This window comes from Triturus cristatus, chromosome 2_1, assembly GCF_964204655.1.
Source record: "Triturus cristatus chromosome 2_1, aTriCri1.1, whole genome shotgun sequence".
NCBI classification, from domain to species: domain Eukaryota; kingdom Metazoa; phylum Chordata; class Amphibia; order Caudata; family Salamandridae; genus Triturus; species Triturus cristatus.
The window spans coordinates 1039490113-1039510762 of record NC_140581.1 but is presented as its reverse complement, the minus strand read 5'-3'; the positions used below and the strand labels follow the sequence as shown (position 1 = coordinate 1039510762).

The following is a 20650-nucleotide window of genomic DNA, read 5'->3' as shown; positions in this document are numbered from 1 at the left end:
AGGTTTCATAAGCTCCACCCCTTCTCTTTGGGTCACCCTATCCAAAAGAAAATGTCTGGAGTGTGAACTTAAACAGATGGTATTGAATGGGAATGCACTCGTCCAACAAACTGAAAGTCACCTCCCAGAATGTCATATAATTAAAACAATATTGTACTTTTTTTCCCCAACATATTCTAATCATGACCAGTTATGGAGCTAGAAAGAATCGCTTGTATAACGAATGCCACAAGGTCTATTGACCAATGCATAATATGGCTCCATGTACATTGTTACAAGATGGTAGCAGGACGGTGGGGTACTGCTGAGAGGTTCACGCTTGGGAGACCCAAAACAATGGTATACAACAGGGAAGGCTAACTAACTTAACTACCTGTTATCCTGTGAGGGATAGCCCTTCCAATGAACAATCAACCAGGAAAGGCAGGGTAAGGGTAAAAAATCCAGAGCTTGCTATGACAATCACTTGGCAGGGGTGCATGCATTCCAGATGCAAGCTGGGGATGGTGGCGTAACAAAACGTGAGGGGGCCCTCTGCAAGTTATATAGAGGGGTCCCTGCTCTGAATTTAATCAGGAGCTCTCGGGCCAGAGTACTATTCTGAGGGGCCGCTCTGCAGCTTGGGGCTCCCTCCCACACTGCAGGGGCTGCGGGGGCCTGTGTTGCGCCACAGGCTGGGGTCCTTCCTTGAATCACCACAAAGTATCTTACGGTCCCCTACTTACACAAAAACAGTCCTTACCACTCCTTTTTTTAATCGATATAGCATAGCCATGCTAGCTTTGCCTTTAAGAGGTCAACATCAATAACTGTGGGACTTTTCACTGTTGGGGCGTTGTTTCTGATTCTTGAGGTGTATTGTAAGAACTTCCTGACTTCCAATGAGCAGCTATTCCTGATTCTCGTTTTTAGGGTGAGCCCTTTCTGGTTGTGAAAAACATATTGTGGGCTTACCAAGACCATAGAAGGGCTTGCAGCCTGCCGATTGTTTTTCATTGGTCAGCTGTACTGTCACTCTTGTTTGCCTGCTTCTTCTTGAATTGATTGCCTTGTCCATCTTATGTCTGTCACTCCCCTGGAACATACCCAATTTACTTTTAACCTTCCACCGCTCACTTGTAGGGAATTACTTTTTTATTTTGTCCAAGGACTCCAAAAGAACGCATGTGTTTTCAAACTGTCTCCCTAGTCTGCTTCTCTTTCCCCCTTCATGCTCTATGTTGCTCTCTCCCTCCCACTTGCTTCTCTCCCGCATCCCTTCATGATGTAATTACAATTGCATGCTTTTCCTCCCTTGTTGCTTTCTTAACAGTGTATTTCTCTCCCAATCTCGAAACTGCTCTCTCTCTCTCGTATGTTTGCTTTTCTCCTTCCCCCACCCATGCCCTCCATGTTCCAAATCGGATTTCAAAATAAAAGTGAAAAGGAAGCTGCGTTGTAGGTGTGCACATGCATGGTGAACCTACATTTAAAATGACAAAGCCGTCATAGGATTTTTATAATTCTTATTCTTTATCTATGCCTCACTGTATCTTGGTTGCTGTAGAGCAGTGCTAAAAGCCATTGGCAAAACAAAGGTCACCAAAGGCAAGATCTGTTGACTTTGCCAGTGCTTGTTTTGCTTTTTTTAAAAGCAGGAAAGCATTGTTTCTCGGAACACTCCAGCCCTGAGCTTCAAAGGCGTTTATAATACCCTAAGTTAAACTTTGGGGGACAATATCTCTAATGTGACCATAGATCAAAGTGATGGGACTTGAAGTATTAGTTACTTCATGATGTCAGCCCTACTATGGGCCTTTAAAGGCTGCAAAGCTAAGAACGGTGCCTGTCAATCCCAGTGCCATCTCATGCGTATTCAGCATCAAAAACGTGAAGAAATAGATCTGGCCATGCATGGAGTGCATATAACTAACTTGCATCTCTTAAGTCATCAGTTTGTTCATCCCTGTACTATTCATTTACCCGTAAATCCATTCATCTATCCATTTTTGTATTTCCTTATTTTTTTGTGCAGCGCATACTGCATAATGTATTTGCATCAAGGTGTGTTCATAGAATATCGAGTGTAAGCAGTTTAGATAGTGCTCTTGAGATAACTTTGGGATTGTAAATGGTTGGGATTTTAGCGGGTCTCTTTTTATGCACAGCGCATTGTTACTCTTATCATTGAAATGACAGCTCGGTTCAGGTCAGTGCGGCCTACTAGGCAATGCTGCGCTGGTATGCAGTTGTCTATGCTGTGGGAAATAATATTATTACATAACTGTCTCCAGAGCGGCGTTTCTGCCTGTTCACATTCAGCCGTGGTTTCCGGGATACTCCGCAGAAGTAAATAATCCGGCACTACACACTAAAGTCTTCTCAAACGACACAAGAGGCACTGTGCGATCTGTGCGTTGAATACGGAAGACATTTATCAGAAGGGAATTTTGTTTCCGTCGTGCTGTTGATTTGCCTGCGCAATTTGCCACAGGAAATACCGTGTGGTAAAAGTGTTTTGTCAGTGCGCCTATACCGAACAGTTTTCTCTTTATAAATTGGGAGGTAATAAAGTCACACCACGAACATGTTGAGCACGTATCACCTCAGTACAGGATGTCTTTAATGTCAGTAGGAAAAAAGACTATCAGGTGACCCTAATCCATCCTTGCTACCGCACTGGTGCCTCAACTCAACATAGTACCTGTGCAGACGCCAACACACACAATATTATTTTATGGGCTATTTCAAAAGACATATGCGTGCTTTCAGTGATAACGGGCTCCGTGCTGTCTGAGCCAATGAAATGGTTTGTTATTGATGGCTGTTTTATTCTATGCTCCTCCGGGAGGATTTCCAGAACTTTGAGACAAAAATAATGTTCCACAGTCTTAAATTTACACAGTGATGAAAATGGGATGCTCTCGGTCAATAGTATCTTCATGTGAGTCTAACATTCTACAGGAAATAGCAGAGACCGGAAAGATGTATTCTGCACGCACTCGCACACTTTTTCAAGTGGGCCTTGGCACAGGTGGTCGCACACTTTTTCAAGTGGGCCTTGCCACAGGTGGCCGCACCTCATGTCCTCCAGGAGCCTCTAAAGCTATGCAGATCACACATCATCAGGTGCAGTACAACACTCAGGGCCTCATATACCGTGGCAGGGCCTCTCAATCATATCTACATGGCCACCGAGAGCCACCCTGCCTGGCTTTTCATGGCCTTGCAGATATGGTGTGAGGCGTACCATGGTTGTTGCAGCAGGTGTTCCAATGTAACACCAATGGCATTTGACACTTTCCCAGATTTACAACATGCTGTAAACCTGGGAATGCGTCAAAAGCCTGACGCCTCCCCAGTATGGCGTAATTTTTGTGCAGGAAGGTGTCGCTTCCTGCAGGAAAACAACCTGATTTCAACGTGGTACTAGGCAGCCATTTGTGTGATAGCGCATTAGAAGAGGCCTGGCGCATTCCTGCCCTTTTCTTTTGACGTAGGGCAGCGCAGCAGGAAGGCTTGCGGTGCTGCCGTACACCAGAAATATGCAAGTGAAGCCCTCTGTCTGCTCCTATTGGCTGCTAGGGGGTCACAAGGAGGTACCTGCAGCCTAGTGAAGAGGGTGCATTCGCTATGGATGGCACCATTATAGCTCCGCAAAAGATGTTAAAACCACCCTACCACAGCTAAATTGAAGTTAGACTCTTTGAGGGTTGTCTTAGACTCTTTGAGGGTTGTCTTTTAGAAGGGAGGTTGTTCATATAGTACGGAAGGGTAAAGATTAGAGGAAGTGTTTTAGATTGTCACTAGTGCTTCACAAGGGATTTTTCCTGCTTGTAGCTGGTGAAATCTCCAGTAGAACACTACCCACAGCGGTGTTCATGGAAGGTTATAATTCCAATACAGCCCAGTACCTATCCTTAGTGAGCCCACCCAGAGACGTTTTAAGGCATGGGCAAAATGAACAATTGCCCAGGGTCCCCAACTTCCAAGGGGCCACCTTGTAAAGTGAAGTAATTCTCTGCCTCACCTCTGTCTATTTCTGTAAGTCAACCTTTTTCCTCTCTGCCTACCTCTCCCTCTGTCTCTTTTTGCCCATAATAATATTTAAGTTTTTCGGGGCCCTGAGCAAGGTCTATTTCTTTTTTTTCTTCTTTTTTTTTTGTAAACCCTTTTTGTTGTTTTTAACTATTGGCAAAACGAATAATAAACATTTTATCCTTTTAAAGGCACGGCATATTTGAGCTTCTTAGAATGACTCAATTTGTGAATGTTTGATTGGCTTCACGGACTTGAATTGGCAGAAAATGGGTAATACAATTCAAAGTTGTTTCCAACAGGAGCCCCTAAAGTATGTCTTGCCGGGCGACACTGAACCTATCAAAATTAACAGGCCACCAGAAATGAAGGCCTTGGAGTCACCGATCCCTCCAATACTTTTTATATATCACCCACGCTTGTAATTTCGAATTGGCTTGTACAGAACTGCCGAGGGATGTCAAAGCATGCAATTTTATGCTAGGTTTTGGGTAACTGTAGGCCGCGGTTGCTTGTTTTATTCAGATTCAACCACTTGCCCAAATGAAGCTCTCCAAGTTAAAAACGGTACCTCAGTAGGCAGAGTAAACGTGTTACGTGTGCCGAGGGGCCGAAAGGAGGGCCCTGGTGACGTGTCTGGCACGTGACCTGCTCGAGACAGCCCCAGGTGTGGTATAATGACACACAGCGCCGCGGTGCTGGGCGCACACGGCAGCGCGAGGAAAACACTTCGGGGAAAGAAAGCTGTAAATAGGTATGTTGGTGTTGACAGGGACACGGCGTTCCCCTCAAATGATAGTGATGAAAGATGCTCGGTGCTATTTCTGCTGTGATTTTCCAGAAATTACAGGCCTTCGTTGCACTGGCTGAGGTTTGAGGTAGCATGGGAACTCCCTTGCTGGGCCCTCAGGTCTTGGCACGCTGCATGGAACAACTTTTCAAACCATATTCTTATTTTTACAGCACTATTTTAAAATTGAGTGACCAGCCGTGTTAATAATTTCAAGCTTGTCAGCATGCAGCCAAATCGTTCTTTCATTGAAATACAAGAGGGGGGCAGGGGGTGTGGCTGCATCAACCAGACTCCAAATTGACTCCAAATTCTGAGCTGCGGTCAGCTACAGCTATAAAGGCAAACACTCTTTCTGTGAACTTCATCAGTCTGTAGTTGAAGAAAAAGAGGACAGCAAGAAGTAGAGAAAGAAAGGGGACTTAGAGTGTAACATGTAAGAAAATGATCTGCCCATGATACTAAAATGTAAAACGGATTATCATATTTGCTAAATGCCTTCAGATGTCCTTCAAGCGCATACATGCAGACGACAGATACTCCTGAATGAAAAATGTTAATGCCATATCTGAAACTCTTCAAAGGCCTGTACCGTGATTGGGTGTAAGTGCCTGAATGGGAGTCAGTTCCCCATCTGGATTGCACGTTGTGGTATGTCAACAGCCGAAATCTTCAGTTGAAATTACAGGAGCCATATTATGTACAGTACTCCAGAGGTGCAACAACCATGTGCACCCTTCTTTTGCACTCCTGGGGCACTGCAGTATTGCAGACCGGGTAAGAGACATTTGTGCGGCTCCTTCTGTAATACAGATAGCGCTGGCGCACATATAGTGCCAGCGCCATTTTAACAGGGTGTTCCCAGCGAATCAATAAATTCTCTTTGTCTCTCGACCCTTTCTGTTTGTAGATGCAAGTGTAGAGGGAAAGAGGCAGTTGAGCGGCACAGTGACTGTGCACCAGAAAACGGTGGTGCAGTCCTCTGAAGATGTGAAAAAGGGGTCTCATAGACCACCCCACACACTCTGCTGTTGCCCCGTTGCAGTCATTTACTGCACACATCTACAGGGAGATCTCTTGCCCCAGTTTGAAGTGCAAGTGTGTGCCACCAGCACAGTGAAAAATGAAGTGGCTAGTTCAACTAGACCCTATGTTGTTCACTAATGTGCTGCCCTTAGGGCAGACAAGATTTTGCTGCTGCCCTATGGGCAGTGCATTATCAGTAATGGGGCCTGGCACAAACAGGTACAGTTAGCCCTATGTGTAATATTATATCAGGAAGACACTTTTGAGAAACGCCTACTACCATGTTTTATTTCCTCAAATCCTGCAAATGGAAGTATTTCTGCCCCCAGTATTGGTAACTCTGGAGTAGGGGGTTAAATACTGGACAAAAAACAACCCCACTCGGAATCCCACCCTTAATGCCAACACAACATAAAATAATATGTGTCCGAAAACTTAAACAGAAAGCCCATTGGCTATTATAAAATGTAGGTTTTAAAAAAAATAATTTATGAAATTGGTTGCTATACGTGATGACATTAGCAGTGGAAACATTTTCGAGGCATGAAAACAGCTATTGAAACTATTTATCTGAAATAATGCTATATAGGGATTTGGGGCAAAGTTGTCTGTGCATTTCCATTGTCATAACATCTTGGTACGTACCCCACCACAATGGAAATCAAACAGTTCTCAAATCACTGCTTCGAGGAAAGTGAGTGGACATAAAGGTAATTATAGGTGGTGGGATGCCCTTCTTCAGAACATTAAGCATATTTAATACTGTACTTTTCAGAAGACTGAAAATCTGATTTGAGGATCATGTTAAAAGAAATTCAAGCAAGGTTCCCTAAAAAAAGAAAACAAATCACATACAACCCATAGCCCCTCAATATTGAAAATGCATGCATTTTGTGAACATCAAAGTGAAATCTGATAGGATCAATCAGAGGCTCTTGACCTCTTGAGTAGCTATGACATAAAGGCAAATAAAAAGCTCTTGGTGTTATCGCCTTATTCTCTTTAGCTCATGTGTGGATGAAGTATCATCACCAGCCTCTTCATTAGCTATTTCTATTAATCTGTGGGTCATTACAACAAATGTGACACCGAAGGACAGCGGAAGTCACTGTAAATCCGGTCCATCTAAAGCCATTATTTAATTCAGCACCTTTAGACATAGGCAGTTATCATTCAAGCAATTTGTATGGCGTGTACTTAGACCAAAATGCCCCCTTTTGGTCATGCATTCTCCCATGCCTATGGATGGATCCTTCCACTGTTAGCCACGCTTTGTGTTGTTTGAGCCACACTGATAGTGTGGGAAACCTCCTGCCACCTCTTTCCAGTGACATGTTGCGATGCTAAACTGGACAAGGAATTCATTACATAGGTTCATCATAGCCTGAGGTCCCCTGTGCACAGCAGGAAGCATTATGGTCATGTACAGATTAGGCATCATGCTATGACTGCCAAGGCCTTTATGTCCTTGATATAAGATTTTGTTTCTGTTGATTGGTCAGAAACTGGGCAATATTAGCAGCTTGTGTAAGACAGTACACAAATGGTAATACATAAATGATTACGAAGAAATAAAATAAGTTCAGGGGCTCCAACAGTTTTCTTAGCAAACCCCCGCCTGTGCTGCCAAAAGCCAGGCTAGCTGAATAACATGTCTACCTAGAGACAGTTCTACATAATGCCTTACTTTCACCACCACAGACCTCCTTTCTCTTTAACGCACCCTTGCAGCTTTTTGTACAAACATGATTTCTCTCTTTGCCACTGTTTTTCTCTCTCCGTCTTCCCCTTAATTCTCTCTTTTATGCCTTTCAGTCAAAGTCGGAAGAGGAAGATGAAAAATAAGTCCTGACGTCAAAAAACTGACTGCCAGTGCCCACCATGTGCAACCACCGGCACAAATTAAGCACTGGTGTCAGTGAGAAGAGATCAGAATAAGCTACGGGGGCCATGCAACTGATTATTGTTTGCAATCTTATTCTTCCGCACCTGTTTTATATGTTCTTTCATGTCTTAAATGAATTGCTTTATCATGATTAGTGTTTTAATATCGGAGCTCTCGTAGTCCTGGGTAGTAGTGCATCACAAGTGACGTAGAAGAGCAGCACAGCTTGGAGTGACAGCAATGCAGACATTAAACATGAGAGCGAGGAAGTGAAAGGGTTTCCTATCTACACCAGCTTGGATCCCACAGCAGTAATGAGCACCAGACCTGCGGCGAAGACACACAAAAGTGTGACTGACATGCTTCGAAAAGAGAAACCAATCCCAGACAGATAAAGTTCTGGCTCTAAATAAAAGTTTGTTGTTTTGCTGTCTAGCAGCAGGTGTGGTTGGTCTCCAGAAATTGATCATTGTAGTGAAGCAGATGATGGTTACTAAAAGATATCAAATGACACACGGGGCAGAAAAACTAAACAATAATCAGTTTTGAGTAAAATGTGATTGGGATGCTAATTTAAGCACCACTTCCTGCCGCAGGTTTGCTGACTCAAAGCGCTACACAACCCCAATTTGTTGGTACTACTCCACTTGTCGACTGAGCCAGTTAAGGAATGTAAATACCATCAGATTTTGAACCTGTGACTGCCCGACTAAATACACCCAACCCACTGAGTTATATTAATAGAAGCACTTCAACCCAAGTGTTCCAGACCAGGCATAAATTGCACTTTATTCAGTGAAATACATAGTGCTAGCTATAATGTGTGTTGTTGATGATCCTATGCATACGATTTACAACTAGTCCTCCAAGGCTCAGGAGGAAACAACACTACTGCTCCGGTGACTTTCTCACTAAAATGCCAGGGTACCAGGCGCCATGATCTGGTGGGATCGCAAGTAGAATTGAGCACAACAGTGGTACAAAAACGACCTCTCCCAGATTGACACGTCAAGCTATCAAACTGCTGTTGAGATGAGTGGTGCACTGTCATCTTTATGGGACTTTACAAAAAATATAGCAAATATTTGGTAAATTGGTCATAGGAGTGTACAGTGAAGTACGTGAATACTCCTTGTGCGAGCCACTAAACTGTGGCATCCGCCATGTGTCTCTATCCGGCTTCCACTCATATTCTTGGGCGAGCAACACACTTTAAGAAACTCTGAGACCCAATATCAATGTATACATTTTTCAAATTGACTCTTGGGCAGGCAACGACAAAGACCCTTAAAGAGAAACTGGGCAATAATCCCAAACCATCAACACTATTTACTTGTATAAATATGTGATAGTCATATCTAGAAAGTATTATTATCTTGCCAGGTGCATTCATGTGGTTGATGCAACCGTTTAGTTATATAAAACTACTAAAAAAGTCATACTACAGTAAGAGACCTCAACAGTCCTGACACAATATCATTTCTTATCCTATCTTTATCCTTTTCAGCAAGTGCTGCAAAACCCTGTTAAGGTAGCCAAGCGCTATACAAGAACTCCATAATAATAATAACAATCTCCGATTCTACGTGTGTCTATAGCAATTTATCTGACTCTGTGTCGATCTTGACATTGAGGAAGTTCCTGTACGTGGCTTTCAATGGCTGCAACAGAGAGTGCAGTGAGTGTATGGGTACAAACGCAAGTGAAAAGCCAGGGTTGTGAGTACCAGGAAATAATCCCTGGCATTGCCGCATCCCTTGGAATTGACATCCAGGTAAATCACCAGGCGGGTAAATTGCAGGGAGTAAATAACATTTTTTACAGAATAATAATATTAACAGTGTGCAATGATTTTAATTTGGCTCAAAGGCTGGCAAATATTTCATTTTCATGAAGCTGCAGTTTGTGGCCTTTGCAAAGATTCTACTGCAAGTGATATTTCCACGAAGAAATATTCTACAGGACAATTCTTCTGCAAAGAAGTAGGTTTGACTGTTTTTTTCCTTAGAAAATCTCTTTTTTGTGTGTATTTTAACCTGATGTGTGCATTTAAGGCTTTATCAACAGCCTGACAGTGTCAACGTTTAAAAAACAGAAACACAACAATGGTAACAAATAAAACGTTACTATGACTCACGTCTAGTGTATCAGATCAACCAGAGCACCAACCGGGCCATATGAATCAGGCGTAGGCACACTTGTTGTACTTATCCGCAGGATCTACTATTACAAAACCACATCACCTCTCCCCAGATCCATCAACAATGCCCAGACATTCCCTTAAGCCACACACAGGACGATAAACCACAGTATCAGGGAAGTTTTACCTCTTGTGCCAAACTCGCAGGATCTCCCCGCAGGTACCACCTCAGCAGATTCCTTTTTGATGCTTGTCAGAGTCCTGTATCGCACCCTGGCTTTTGTATTTTAGAATGTAGCAAACACTGCTTGAATTTAAACTCTGCTTCTGATAACCAACAGCCAATCAGCACGCTGATGTGTAGGAACAACGTCGCTAAATATCACCAGGAAGCTTGCACACCCACGCTTCCGCTCCGCCTGAGAGCAGTCTTGCACCTAAAACGCTTCTGTGGTTGGGAATTGACTAGACATGTTTGTATTTAATGAGAGCCCTGGCCGAGGCTTTATTTTCACTTCTAAATTTACTCTCTTCCTATACATGTAGTATTTAAACAATTACATCCCACGCAAGAGGAATCTGTCGTGACCAGGATGGCTGGCTTACCGTTTCCTGTCAAGGCGTGTGTTTAATCTATGCACTGGAATAGGACGGTGGGCAAACACGCCCCGGCGCCTGACCCGCTCGTAAACCCGAAATGGCCTCAAGTGAGCAGTGTGTATCTTGGGATGTTTTGTGAATGCGGCTGCATGGAGCCTGGAAAAGAGCACGGGGAATATAATTAAGGATATTCAGCTCAAAGGAAGAGAAGTTATATTACGGAAGCTTTTGGTTACCTCTGTGGGTGGGAATTTCACTTTATCCTATATTTACGTAGCAGGAACTTTCCTCTTAGTTGAAAGTACCCATCTATCAAACAGGCATCATCAGACATGTCTCAGCATCACGTGCTGATTGGGTAAAACCAGTGACGAATGTCTACTGATAACGTTTGGTAGTTCTGCATGGATCATAGAGTTTCAGGATGGGAAAGAGAAGCCAATCCAACGGAATCGTTGTTTCTTTAATGTTTCCCCTAGTTAGCGAAATTAAATGCAGACACATTGCAGCCACTCCTCTCCTACTCTTGCTCATACACTTGCAGGGTGATGTGAGGGATTTGGGTGTGTACATCTATCATCACATCCATGGATTATTGCTCTGTATAATCATGCGGTCCCAGATCCTTTTAAAATGAAGTGTTTCATCCGTAGGTCACGTCATGTTAAGGGACAGTCATGTTGATGTCTGGATGCTCAAATGGGTGTGTGATGCAGGGGTAACTTGCCTAGGGTGACCAGACGTCCCCGTTTTCCCAGGACGGTCCCCGTTTTTGGAGAAGTGTCCCCGTGTCCCGACACTTTTCTCCAAGTGACTCAAATGTCCCTGTTTTCCAACAGTGTCCAGGTTAAACACAGAAATGTTCCTGTTTTTCATTGTTCCGGCTGAGCATGCGCACGCATGCTCTCTTTGCACTGTTTACGGCATGTGTCGTCACTGAGGCGAGCACTGTAACAAGAAGGGAAATCCTTTGAAGAGAGACATTTTACACGCAGCACCACCTACGTCATCGTGCCAGCCAAAGTTTCTACTTTGGATGAAACAATATTTCTTCGTCCTGTAGCTTGTATTCATAGCCATACAAACTTTTCAGTAGCCCTTATGCATACCGTGCAAGGATTAATGCATTGCTCATTGCATGTTTTATTCATAACCAATTGATGCATGCTCTGTGTTCTCCATATCAAAGCTATGACTTGACCGTTTGACTGACCTTTCAGATCACGGCAAACGGTTTAGCTGGAAAGGACTTAAAGGAGCAGGGTTAACGCCTGTGGAAGAGGCGAGCAGCGCTGCTCGAGCTTTTTGCTCAGGTCTTCACACTATTGCACTATGAGATGATACCAATTGCTAGAGTGCACTATACATACCCCAGTAAGGTAACATGACATCCCAGCAGTGACCACGCAAATGTGGGAGGACTGTGTGGTCGGCCAGCCTTTGCCACCCTTAAGACCCTAAGGCAGTAATACCTGGAGAGAAGTGTTTTTTTTTGTACATTGGTCCATGGCTGCCATTTGGCAATTTAGCATTCCGCAGTTTACCTCCCATGCTTTTCTCTCATGAGCAACTAAGCAACATTGGTGAGTTGTACTTTACGTGGTGCTGACGTGCAGCTATAGAAACGAGCATTGATAAAGCTAGTAAATCTGGCGTTTGCTAGCCTGCATGTTTTATTGATTTTTGGCAAATATATGCTTTAGTCCTTAAAAGTGTAAATGTAATAAAAAGTACTAATGCTGCTGTGTAAAGTAGAGGGGTGCCAATAAAGGACCGCGATTTGTTGTCTGTAATGCTTCATCTCGGTCTGTGGAGGGAGCTGTCATTGTAGTCCTTTTTCTATGTCTATGACAGCTGTCAAATAGTCTTACTTTTATGTCGATGGTTACTGCAAACCGTAGTCCTACTTCTCTGTATATGACCTGTCCCCGTTTTTAGGTCTCGGCTCGAAGGCTGCGCTTGCGCAGTCTCGCTCCGAGATTTAACGTTTTGGAGTGGGGCTTTAACCCGCCCCTTTTTTTTACCTCTTCTCTATTGGCTGGCCTCTTGAATGCTGGCCAGCCATTGAAGAAGAGGTTTGTCTCTCCGAACAGGCCCCGTCCTTTTCAGATTCGGGGGAGTGTTTTTTGCTACTTTTCTCATTATCTCCTCCAGCCAATGGCAAGAGGAGAGAAAAGAAAAACACGCCCCCGAATCCGGAAACGCTGCTGCCTTTCTCCGAGGCATTTCTGCTTCGCCTCGGAGAAAGGCAGTGGTGTGCTTGTTTCGCTGGTGGGCGTGTTTGTATTTTTTATTTTATTTAATACTGGCATGGCGGCAGTATGCCGGCCCCTTCCGGAGGAGCGTAGCGTGTTTTCTTTCATCAACACGGCGCCCACCGCACTTCAACTTTTAGCATGGCAGCTCGTTCCTGGGGTTTGCTTGCTGTGTGTTTTTCGGCTTGTTTTGTGTGCCTTTACGCTTTCCAGCAGAGGCGCAGGACGGGTGGACTCACCGTCATGATTTGATTAACTCAGCCTGTTAAAATCACGTGTTCAAAGGTAAAAAAAAAAATGTCCTTTCAATTTTAAGTCTTAATTGATTGCTAAGAAAAGATTCCTTTAAATTAGCATCACGACTTTATTACTGGCATGGCGGCAGTATGCCGGCCACTTCCGGAGGAGCGTAGCGTGTTTTCTTTCATCAACACGGCGCCCACCGCACTTCAACTTTTAACATGGCAGCTCGTTCCTGGGGTTTGCTTGCTGTGTGATTTTCGGCTTGTTTGATGTGTAGATGCATTGCATTCTCAAATAAAGTCAATAAACGGCAGGTTTCTAATTTTCAGCACTGCTGCAATTTCTTCGGCTACCTTTCCGACGCGCCTGGGCCATTTTATTAAAATACGTGTTTGTTAAAGTTTGTTTTCAGTGTTCTCCTCACATCTTTACGTTGCAGTAATTAAACTGTTGCATCCCTCCCCCCGCCTCCCCTCCTAAATCCCACGTTGTAAAATCAAACTCGGGTCTCGTCAGCTGAACCCTTAACTCCCCGTTGAATTTACTTAGTTGGCTCCGAAAGACTTCTGCGTTTCCTTCTCTGATTCGTGCGCCGTAAAACGGCTAATGAAACTCAAGCTGAGCTCTACCTGTCATCATGAAAATGACCTGAAAATTGGCTTCAGATTGCCTGATGTGGTCTGCAGTGAGAAGCGACACTTGGAAGACGGTGATCGCACCCTGCCCCGCTTTGGAGACTGACAAAATGAGCACGTGTGACATGGAAGTCGTAAAAAGCAGCCCTTTCAACCCGATTCTCGTCAATGGAAGATTTATATGGCTAGGTGAAAACTTAAAAGCGAGCGCACTCTGTTTCTTATTACCCCCAAATTCCTCATTTTAAACGATAGTTGTAATGTCAGCTGTGATCTATAAATTATTGAAGGTTGCACCAAATAAAAGATCAAACAGCAGCGTAGACGTCATGGGACGTAATCTAAAATGTAAAGCTCCTCTGGCCTATTGCTGTCACTTGCAGGAATTCATAGAGGCGATTGGCTATATCCCAGCTGACATTTCAGAATTGTAGTGTCCCATGTGTATTCATTCTTCAATATTTTCATTTTCAAGGACAACAATGGGACATGCAATACATCTTTTGTTTTTTTTCATAGCCTACTTTCCCCGTTCTATCGTGTAGTAGATGGACTTCTATATCCTGGGGGGGTGGGGAGGGGGGGGGGTGTTACAAGAGTAAATATGACTATAGAGTGACGCCTGTCGAGTAGACTATTTCACTGTAGGTGTCTTGATACCATAGCTTCTCTAATGTTCTGTAGAATCGGATGCAGCACGTTTCCAGCTGTGTTTTTTTTTTCGTTAAATATGTCAAGCCTCTGAAAACTGTATTTTGTTGCATTTATTTACTTGCCCTTTGGAAACACTCTGACGTGCAGATAGCTGCAGGACCAATCCAACAGGCTATTCACGGGCTGCTCTTAACACACCCACAGTTGCATGACCTGCAGCTGTCCACCTTTCTTATGAGTTCATGACGTTTACGATTATAAAAATATATAGTTAGTCTTAAACCTGCCACCCCTCGACCCCCCCCCCCCCCCCCCATCAGCAGTAGCAAGGATGCTGTGATCCCAAAAGCAAGGAAGGAAACTGGGCACACTGTTTGGGAAGTAAAAGAAAGCCATAATTGGGGTGCAGTGGGGCCCTGACACCCCGAGGTTCCTTTCACACTGGAACTCCTGCACTAATCATACTAGTCCCTTGACCTGAAATCTCAAATACAGACCACTCGTTTGGACAATACATTTTGCTGGAGACGGTGCATGGATTCCCTGTTGATAGTCATAAGCCTCCATCGCCCACGTTTAGATGTGAAAAAGTCTTTAAATGTTTTAAAAACTTAAACCAAAATAATGTCATGAGCAATGCCAATAGCTCTAACTTTAACAATGCCGAGACCGTTGCATTGTAAATGCTTGTTTGTTTTGAGAATCTGGTCACCCTAATTACTTGCCAATTTGTCCAAATGTGTGTCTCACATTCTTTTCTCTTCGTAAAACACAGAAATGATATGACGCGAATCATAAAGATGAGAAATATGTATTTAGATGCATATAAAACTTGCATAGCCCACACTTCATGACTGTATAGCTCCTATGTGCTAAGGAGTAGGTGAGGTGTGATAAGAACTGCCGATGTAACAAAGAGAGATTCAGAAAAGCAATTCTTTTGAATGTGAGGAAATTGCTGGTGTTTTGTAATTGTTGAGCGAGTTTGTTCCAGGTGACGGGTGATGTCCTGCTACTGATATTTCGCCATCAAGGTGCCTGAATTTCGTTTTAGGGGCTGAGAGGAGATTGAAAAAGGTGCATTTCTTGGTTTTTGTGCTGAGACTAAGACATTTAGGCAGGGGGTAGAGAGTTGTGGAAGTGACTGTCGTTTACCACCAGCCACCGGACAATTATGCGATGCTGAGTGATGTTTTTGGTTTTGCCCAGGCTGTAGATGACAAAAGAAACACAATTGATGGACGGAATGCAGAACAAATCAAAACATTCACCCCCAGTCAAGAGAACTAGGTTAAATCCATCATTCTTTTGCTCACCATGCCACCCCAGTTTAGACCTGGCAATATGCAAATCAGTCTTGACCCTGTGCCTCATGGGAGCAGTCCAGCCCGAACTGCCAAGCCAGGTCCTCCCTGGACTGGAAACAAGCATCCTAGGACCAGTTTTGGGGTTTCACCCCAATTCAGCCAGGATGGCTTGAATCCAGTGGCACAACGAGCCCAGAACCCACGTCTGGGCATACCCGGCGCACTTAGGGCGAGGAAGCAAAATAAACGCAATTGATGGACGGAATGCAGAACAAATCAAAACATTCACCCCCAGTCAAGAGATCTGAGCTAAATCCATAATTTTTTTGCTCACCATGCCACCCCATATGGCATGGTGAGCCCACATCTCTGTACTGGGGTGAATGTATTACATTTTTCTGCATTCTGTCCATCAATTGTACTTTTTGCATTTGTTACCCTGAGTGGGACGGGTATGCCCAGACGTGTTTCCCGTACTCTCCATGGCACTGGAGTCAAGCTATTCTGGCTGATGAGGGCTGAAAGCCCAAAACCGGTCCTAGGATGCTTGTTTTCAGTCCAGGGAGGACCTGGCCTGGCAGTTCGGGCTGGACTGTTCCCATTGGGCGCAGGATCAAGACTGATTTGCATATGGCTGGGTACAAACTGGAATGGCATGTGAGCAAAAAGACGATGGATTTAGGCCCAGATGTCTGTACTGAGGTGAATGTATGACATTGTTCTGCATTCTGTCCAGCAATTGTTCTTTTTGCATTTGTCACCCCGAGTGGGATGGGTATGCACAGATGTGGGTCCTGTGCCATCCACTCCACTGGAGTCAAGCTATCCTGGCTGATGAGGGCTGAAAGCCCGAAACTGGTCCTAGGATGCTTGTTTCCAGTCCAGGGAGGACCTGGCCTGGCAGTTTGGGCTGGACTGTTCCTATTGGGTGCAGGGTCAAGACTGATTTGCATATAGCTGGGTCCAAACTGGAATGGCATGGTGAGCAAGAAAATGATGGATTTAGGACCAGATCTCTGTACTGGGGTGAATGTATGACATTGTCCTGCATTCTGTCCATCAATTGTTCTTTTTGCACGGGCCATAGAAGAGGCATACAATTGAAGTTTGCACTTTTTGCAGGCTGCTGGTTTGATAGAGTAAATCGGTGTAGAGTGAGAGTTTATAAGGATCCGACTACTGCGGGAGAGTATCTTTTAGGTGCGTTCTGGACCTACTCTAGAATCATAATCTGATGGGTCTTTTTAGCAGCATGTAAGTGTAGAGGGGAGAAAGTAGTTAATTATTGCCAATCAGTTCAACAGAAATTTCTCTGGGCACATAGAAACCACAGACAACTGCGTAACGTTAGTTAATTTATTACAGAGCCAAGAATAACTGAACATAAAGACACCCCAAAATAAGAGTGTAGAAATGCATCAGTATCAGCATAAAGCCAAACATTTGTATCCAATGTAAGCAACGTAGCATAAACAAAACGATTAATTCAATTAGTAGAATACAGACGATCAAAGATCATGAGTCCAAGTTTCCCTGCATCGAGGGTTGATTACTATGAAGCATTAATCTATGCCTACCCTAACACTAAAGTGGCATCCCTAATTAAGCATCTTCAGGGGAAAGAATGAAGGTGTCCGCAAGTGGAGTCTTCCTAAGAAGCCTCCCCACCCAATGGGTCAGATAGCATAAAACTATTGAGACAGAGCTTGTTCTAAGGCGCTCTCTCTCAGAAGGCAGAAGGAGAAGTGGGCACTTTCCCTACTCCCAACAACACAATATTGGAGAGAACTTCCCCAAGATTCTTTGCAGGTCATGCCATCCGCTCTGGGTACCGTTCTAGAGGTAGTTTTCCATGGGACAACAGTGTTCTTCTTCTCAACACATTTGTCCTAGTTCCCAAGCCTTTTCCTGTGCAGAGGACAATGGCCTTCCTTTATCGATTCAGACCGTACGATGTAACGGTTTCCTCTTCTTGCCTGACTAGAAAAACAAAGACATTATTCTAGCTAACAAGAGTGCTTCTTCCACCTGCAACACAAAACATGATAAAGAACAAATTCCACAGCACACATGAAATTCAACTGTTATTTCCAAAGCAAGAGCTTCCAGGGAAAATGCATTTCAGGCCCACAAGATTCAGCTAACTTTAGAAAATGGCATGTGAGCTTTACGAATTTGCATAGAAAAATAAGGCAAATTCAGTTAATATGTCTACCTACATGTAAATGACAAATTAAAAACACGTTTAATAAATGAATGATGGTCAGTTACACAACACAAATTCTTCACCTTAATGTTTTCTGCTAGTTACGTTCACTTTTTATGTTAATTCTCCAGGCTACCATTCAATAGTCTAACACATCAAGTTTAATTTTATTCAGTTTCAAAATTCCAGCACTTCACATTAATACGACAAAGGATTATATGCGGGTGCGCTCTACACATGTGATTATAATGCACCCCTACAAATAAACTTCGATTTCCGCTTCATCAGGTATGAATTGTAACATTCCTTTGAACAGCTATAGTTGGTGAAAGGAGGACTTGACTTCTGCTCCAAATTGAGTTAAGGCTGAGATGAGTGTCTCTGAGTTTGCTTAGGATTTTGGTCATTATTGTAACAAGCAGTGTGACTGAAAATTCACCTCTTCCTTAGGGTAGGCTCAAGTAATTTATTAAGTGCTGCTTAGGGTGGACAAGAGCATTACTGTAATAAAATAAAAAAAATCGAAGAATGCGACAGCAGATGACTGATATAAAGGGCACTTTTCCTCATTCGAGTGACTGTCATGTCACATTTTACCTCAAGGCAATTTGATGTGAAAAAAGTTTTTTCTATGCCTTTTGAGTTCAGTACCTCTTCGCAAAATCCGAACGTTAGACTGCAAAACACAAAAAATCAATGACGAAGGGTGTGGATAAGAGAGAGACCAGTGGTAGTGGGGTGAGCAGATATTCCCAATAACATGTCCATCTGTCTTTTACTGTCCCAAATATATTTTTTAATATTCAATCTCAGTCAGCATAAAAAAATTACGAGCATGATGGGTGAGACTGAATGGAAGTTTGAAATTGCGTAGGGGTCCTTTACGTCGGTATCCATGCCCATTGTCTGGCATATTTGAGTGAGTGGTGGGCAGCTCATGAAGGAAGTACTGTTAAATGCCTTGTTAGCAAGATAGGGCCAGATGTCCAAAGTCAAGTAGCAGTTGCAAAGCGTGCGATCCGCAAAATCATAGGTTTTCTGACCACTAAAGGGATTTTTAGTACCTTTTAAAACCAATATGTGATTCAGAATCAGATTACCACATTGCAAAATGGGTTTAGAAAGGCACAGCAAATCACAATTTGAAAGAGGAATTTTTATGGGTCCTCTCTAAGTAGTTATTCTTTATGGCATGTATCAATGTTTTGTGTCCAAAATCTGGATGCAAAACATTGAAAAGTTAGAGACTCTTTAGTTGAGGTGGTAACACATTCGCAGAAAGGGACCCCTTCTTTTGGGAATGTAAAAAAAAAGTTTTTTGGGTGAATAGGTGGTGAACTATGGGACAACTGCCAAATCCTAAATAAACTTTAAAAAAGAAGGTTCTTTTTAAATGAAGTCCATTTCCTTTAGGTAAAACAGGCTGCATCAAAAAGAAGTTTACTTTATTTAAATGCGATCACAAACACAGTAGTGGTCTGTTGACCCCAACATCCAATAGTAATAAATCAGAATTTGTGAACTACCTCATGAATATTAATGAGATAGTTTGGATTGTGACCCACTATGATTCAGAATTTTGTCAACCGACCTATCAGTACATAGATCGGGTTGCAAATTTATTTTTCATTCACAAAAATTTGGAGCTCTATTTACGACCAATTTTGCAAATGGGAATTTCATACATCTGGACCATAGTTGTTCATTTGCTATGCGTTTATTACTGTTTCAAAGATTTCACCAGATATATTCTATTGTAGGATAGTACATTATGTTTGATGGACATTGTTGTGTTCATGGTAATACCCAACTGTGAACCTGATTACAAGTGTACAAATGTATTCCATTCCAAGCACAAACACCTGGTTGCTCAGGGATCAGAACTATAAGATGTGTGTAAATATACTATCTCTGCAACTTTCCCCAGGTAAAGTTTGGCAGGTAAAACCTGCTAAATTGTACCTGTCGAAAAATGCACAGTAAATGTCAATACATGCACAGTTTGGTGTGGAACACACTTTCAAGAGAAAAACGTGAAATTGGATGTATTTACTATATCTACTAAATATCACATCTATTAGTGGTGCCATTTGTTATGTGCAGTAAATACTTCACCTCCATTGGGGTGCTCATAACAAGGAAAATATATGGGATATTTGTGTTGTATTAGAAACATGTATAATGTTCTGTCTTGTGTGTGCTGTTGGAAGTTGCGTGCTTGACTATTGACATGTAGTTTGAAATATATATTGTTTTGAGCTAGGCCATAACTAAGTACATGGAGTGTCTGAGCTTGTTGGATGTGTGTACTTCTTCTAAGCAGTCCTAATCAGCTTAGTTTGACAAGACACTTTATATTGCTCCAATCAGAGAGCCTAATATTTAGTTATTACAGGAGCTGTTTTTTTTTACAAGATAGTTTATTGCCACTCCTTTCACAAGATGTAAAGCAGGTGGACGAGGTCAGATGGTGCTGGTGTCTGCTCATAATCACTGCATCAGGTGCACGTTTGTCTGCTCACAATCTACTTGCACAGCTATGCTGGCAGGACGATTTACTATCTTTGTTGGCATCATGAGGTTAAAAAATTGTTTTAGAGCATTCAGTGCAGTCGCATGTTACTGTGAAGCCAGTGTGATAGCAAGGAATTTGCAGGGTTGTCATAAGGTAGTATCAGGTTGGTGGTGAAAGCCTCTTTGAGAGGTACCTCTGTTTTTAAAAGGTTGGAGGACCCCTCACTCCTATTACCGAAAACCTGGACTTCTCTACGGGCCTCAATTGGGAAGCATTTAGCCATTGGAACTCAGCAGGGTGCAGGTCTGTAGGTCATTTTTTCGATGCAGAGGGTCCCCAATCCTTTGAGTATTTTAAGACTGACTTTGGCATACCCA

General features: G+C 43.1%; 1 protein-coding gene across 2 annotated transcripts in view; it reads right to left on the bottom strand.

Moving 5' to 3' along the window:
* Positions 1-10380, bottom strand: part of LOC146866308 (uncharacterized) — a 33805-nt gene extending 23425 nt beyond the window's left edge. Inside the window, exon 1 of one of the 2 annotated variants that reach the window (XM_085635334.1) lies at positions 10046-10380. The gene's annotated coding sequence lies outside the window, so the exon portion shown is untranslated. The remainder of the gene's footprint in view (positions 1-10045) is intronic. The other variant, XM_085635343.1, reaches the window with a different exon arrangement.
* Positions 10381-20650: the final 10270 nt, after the last annotated feature.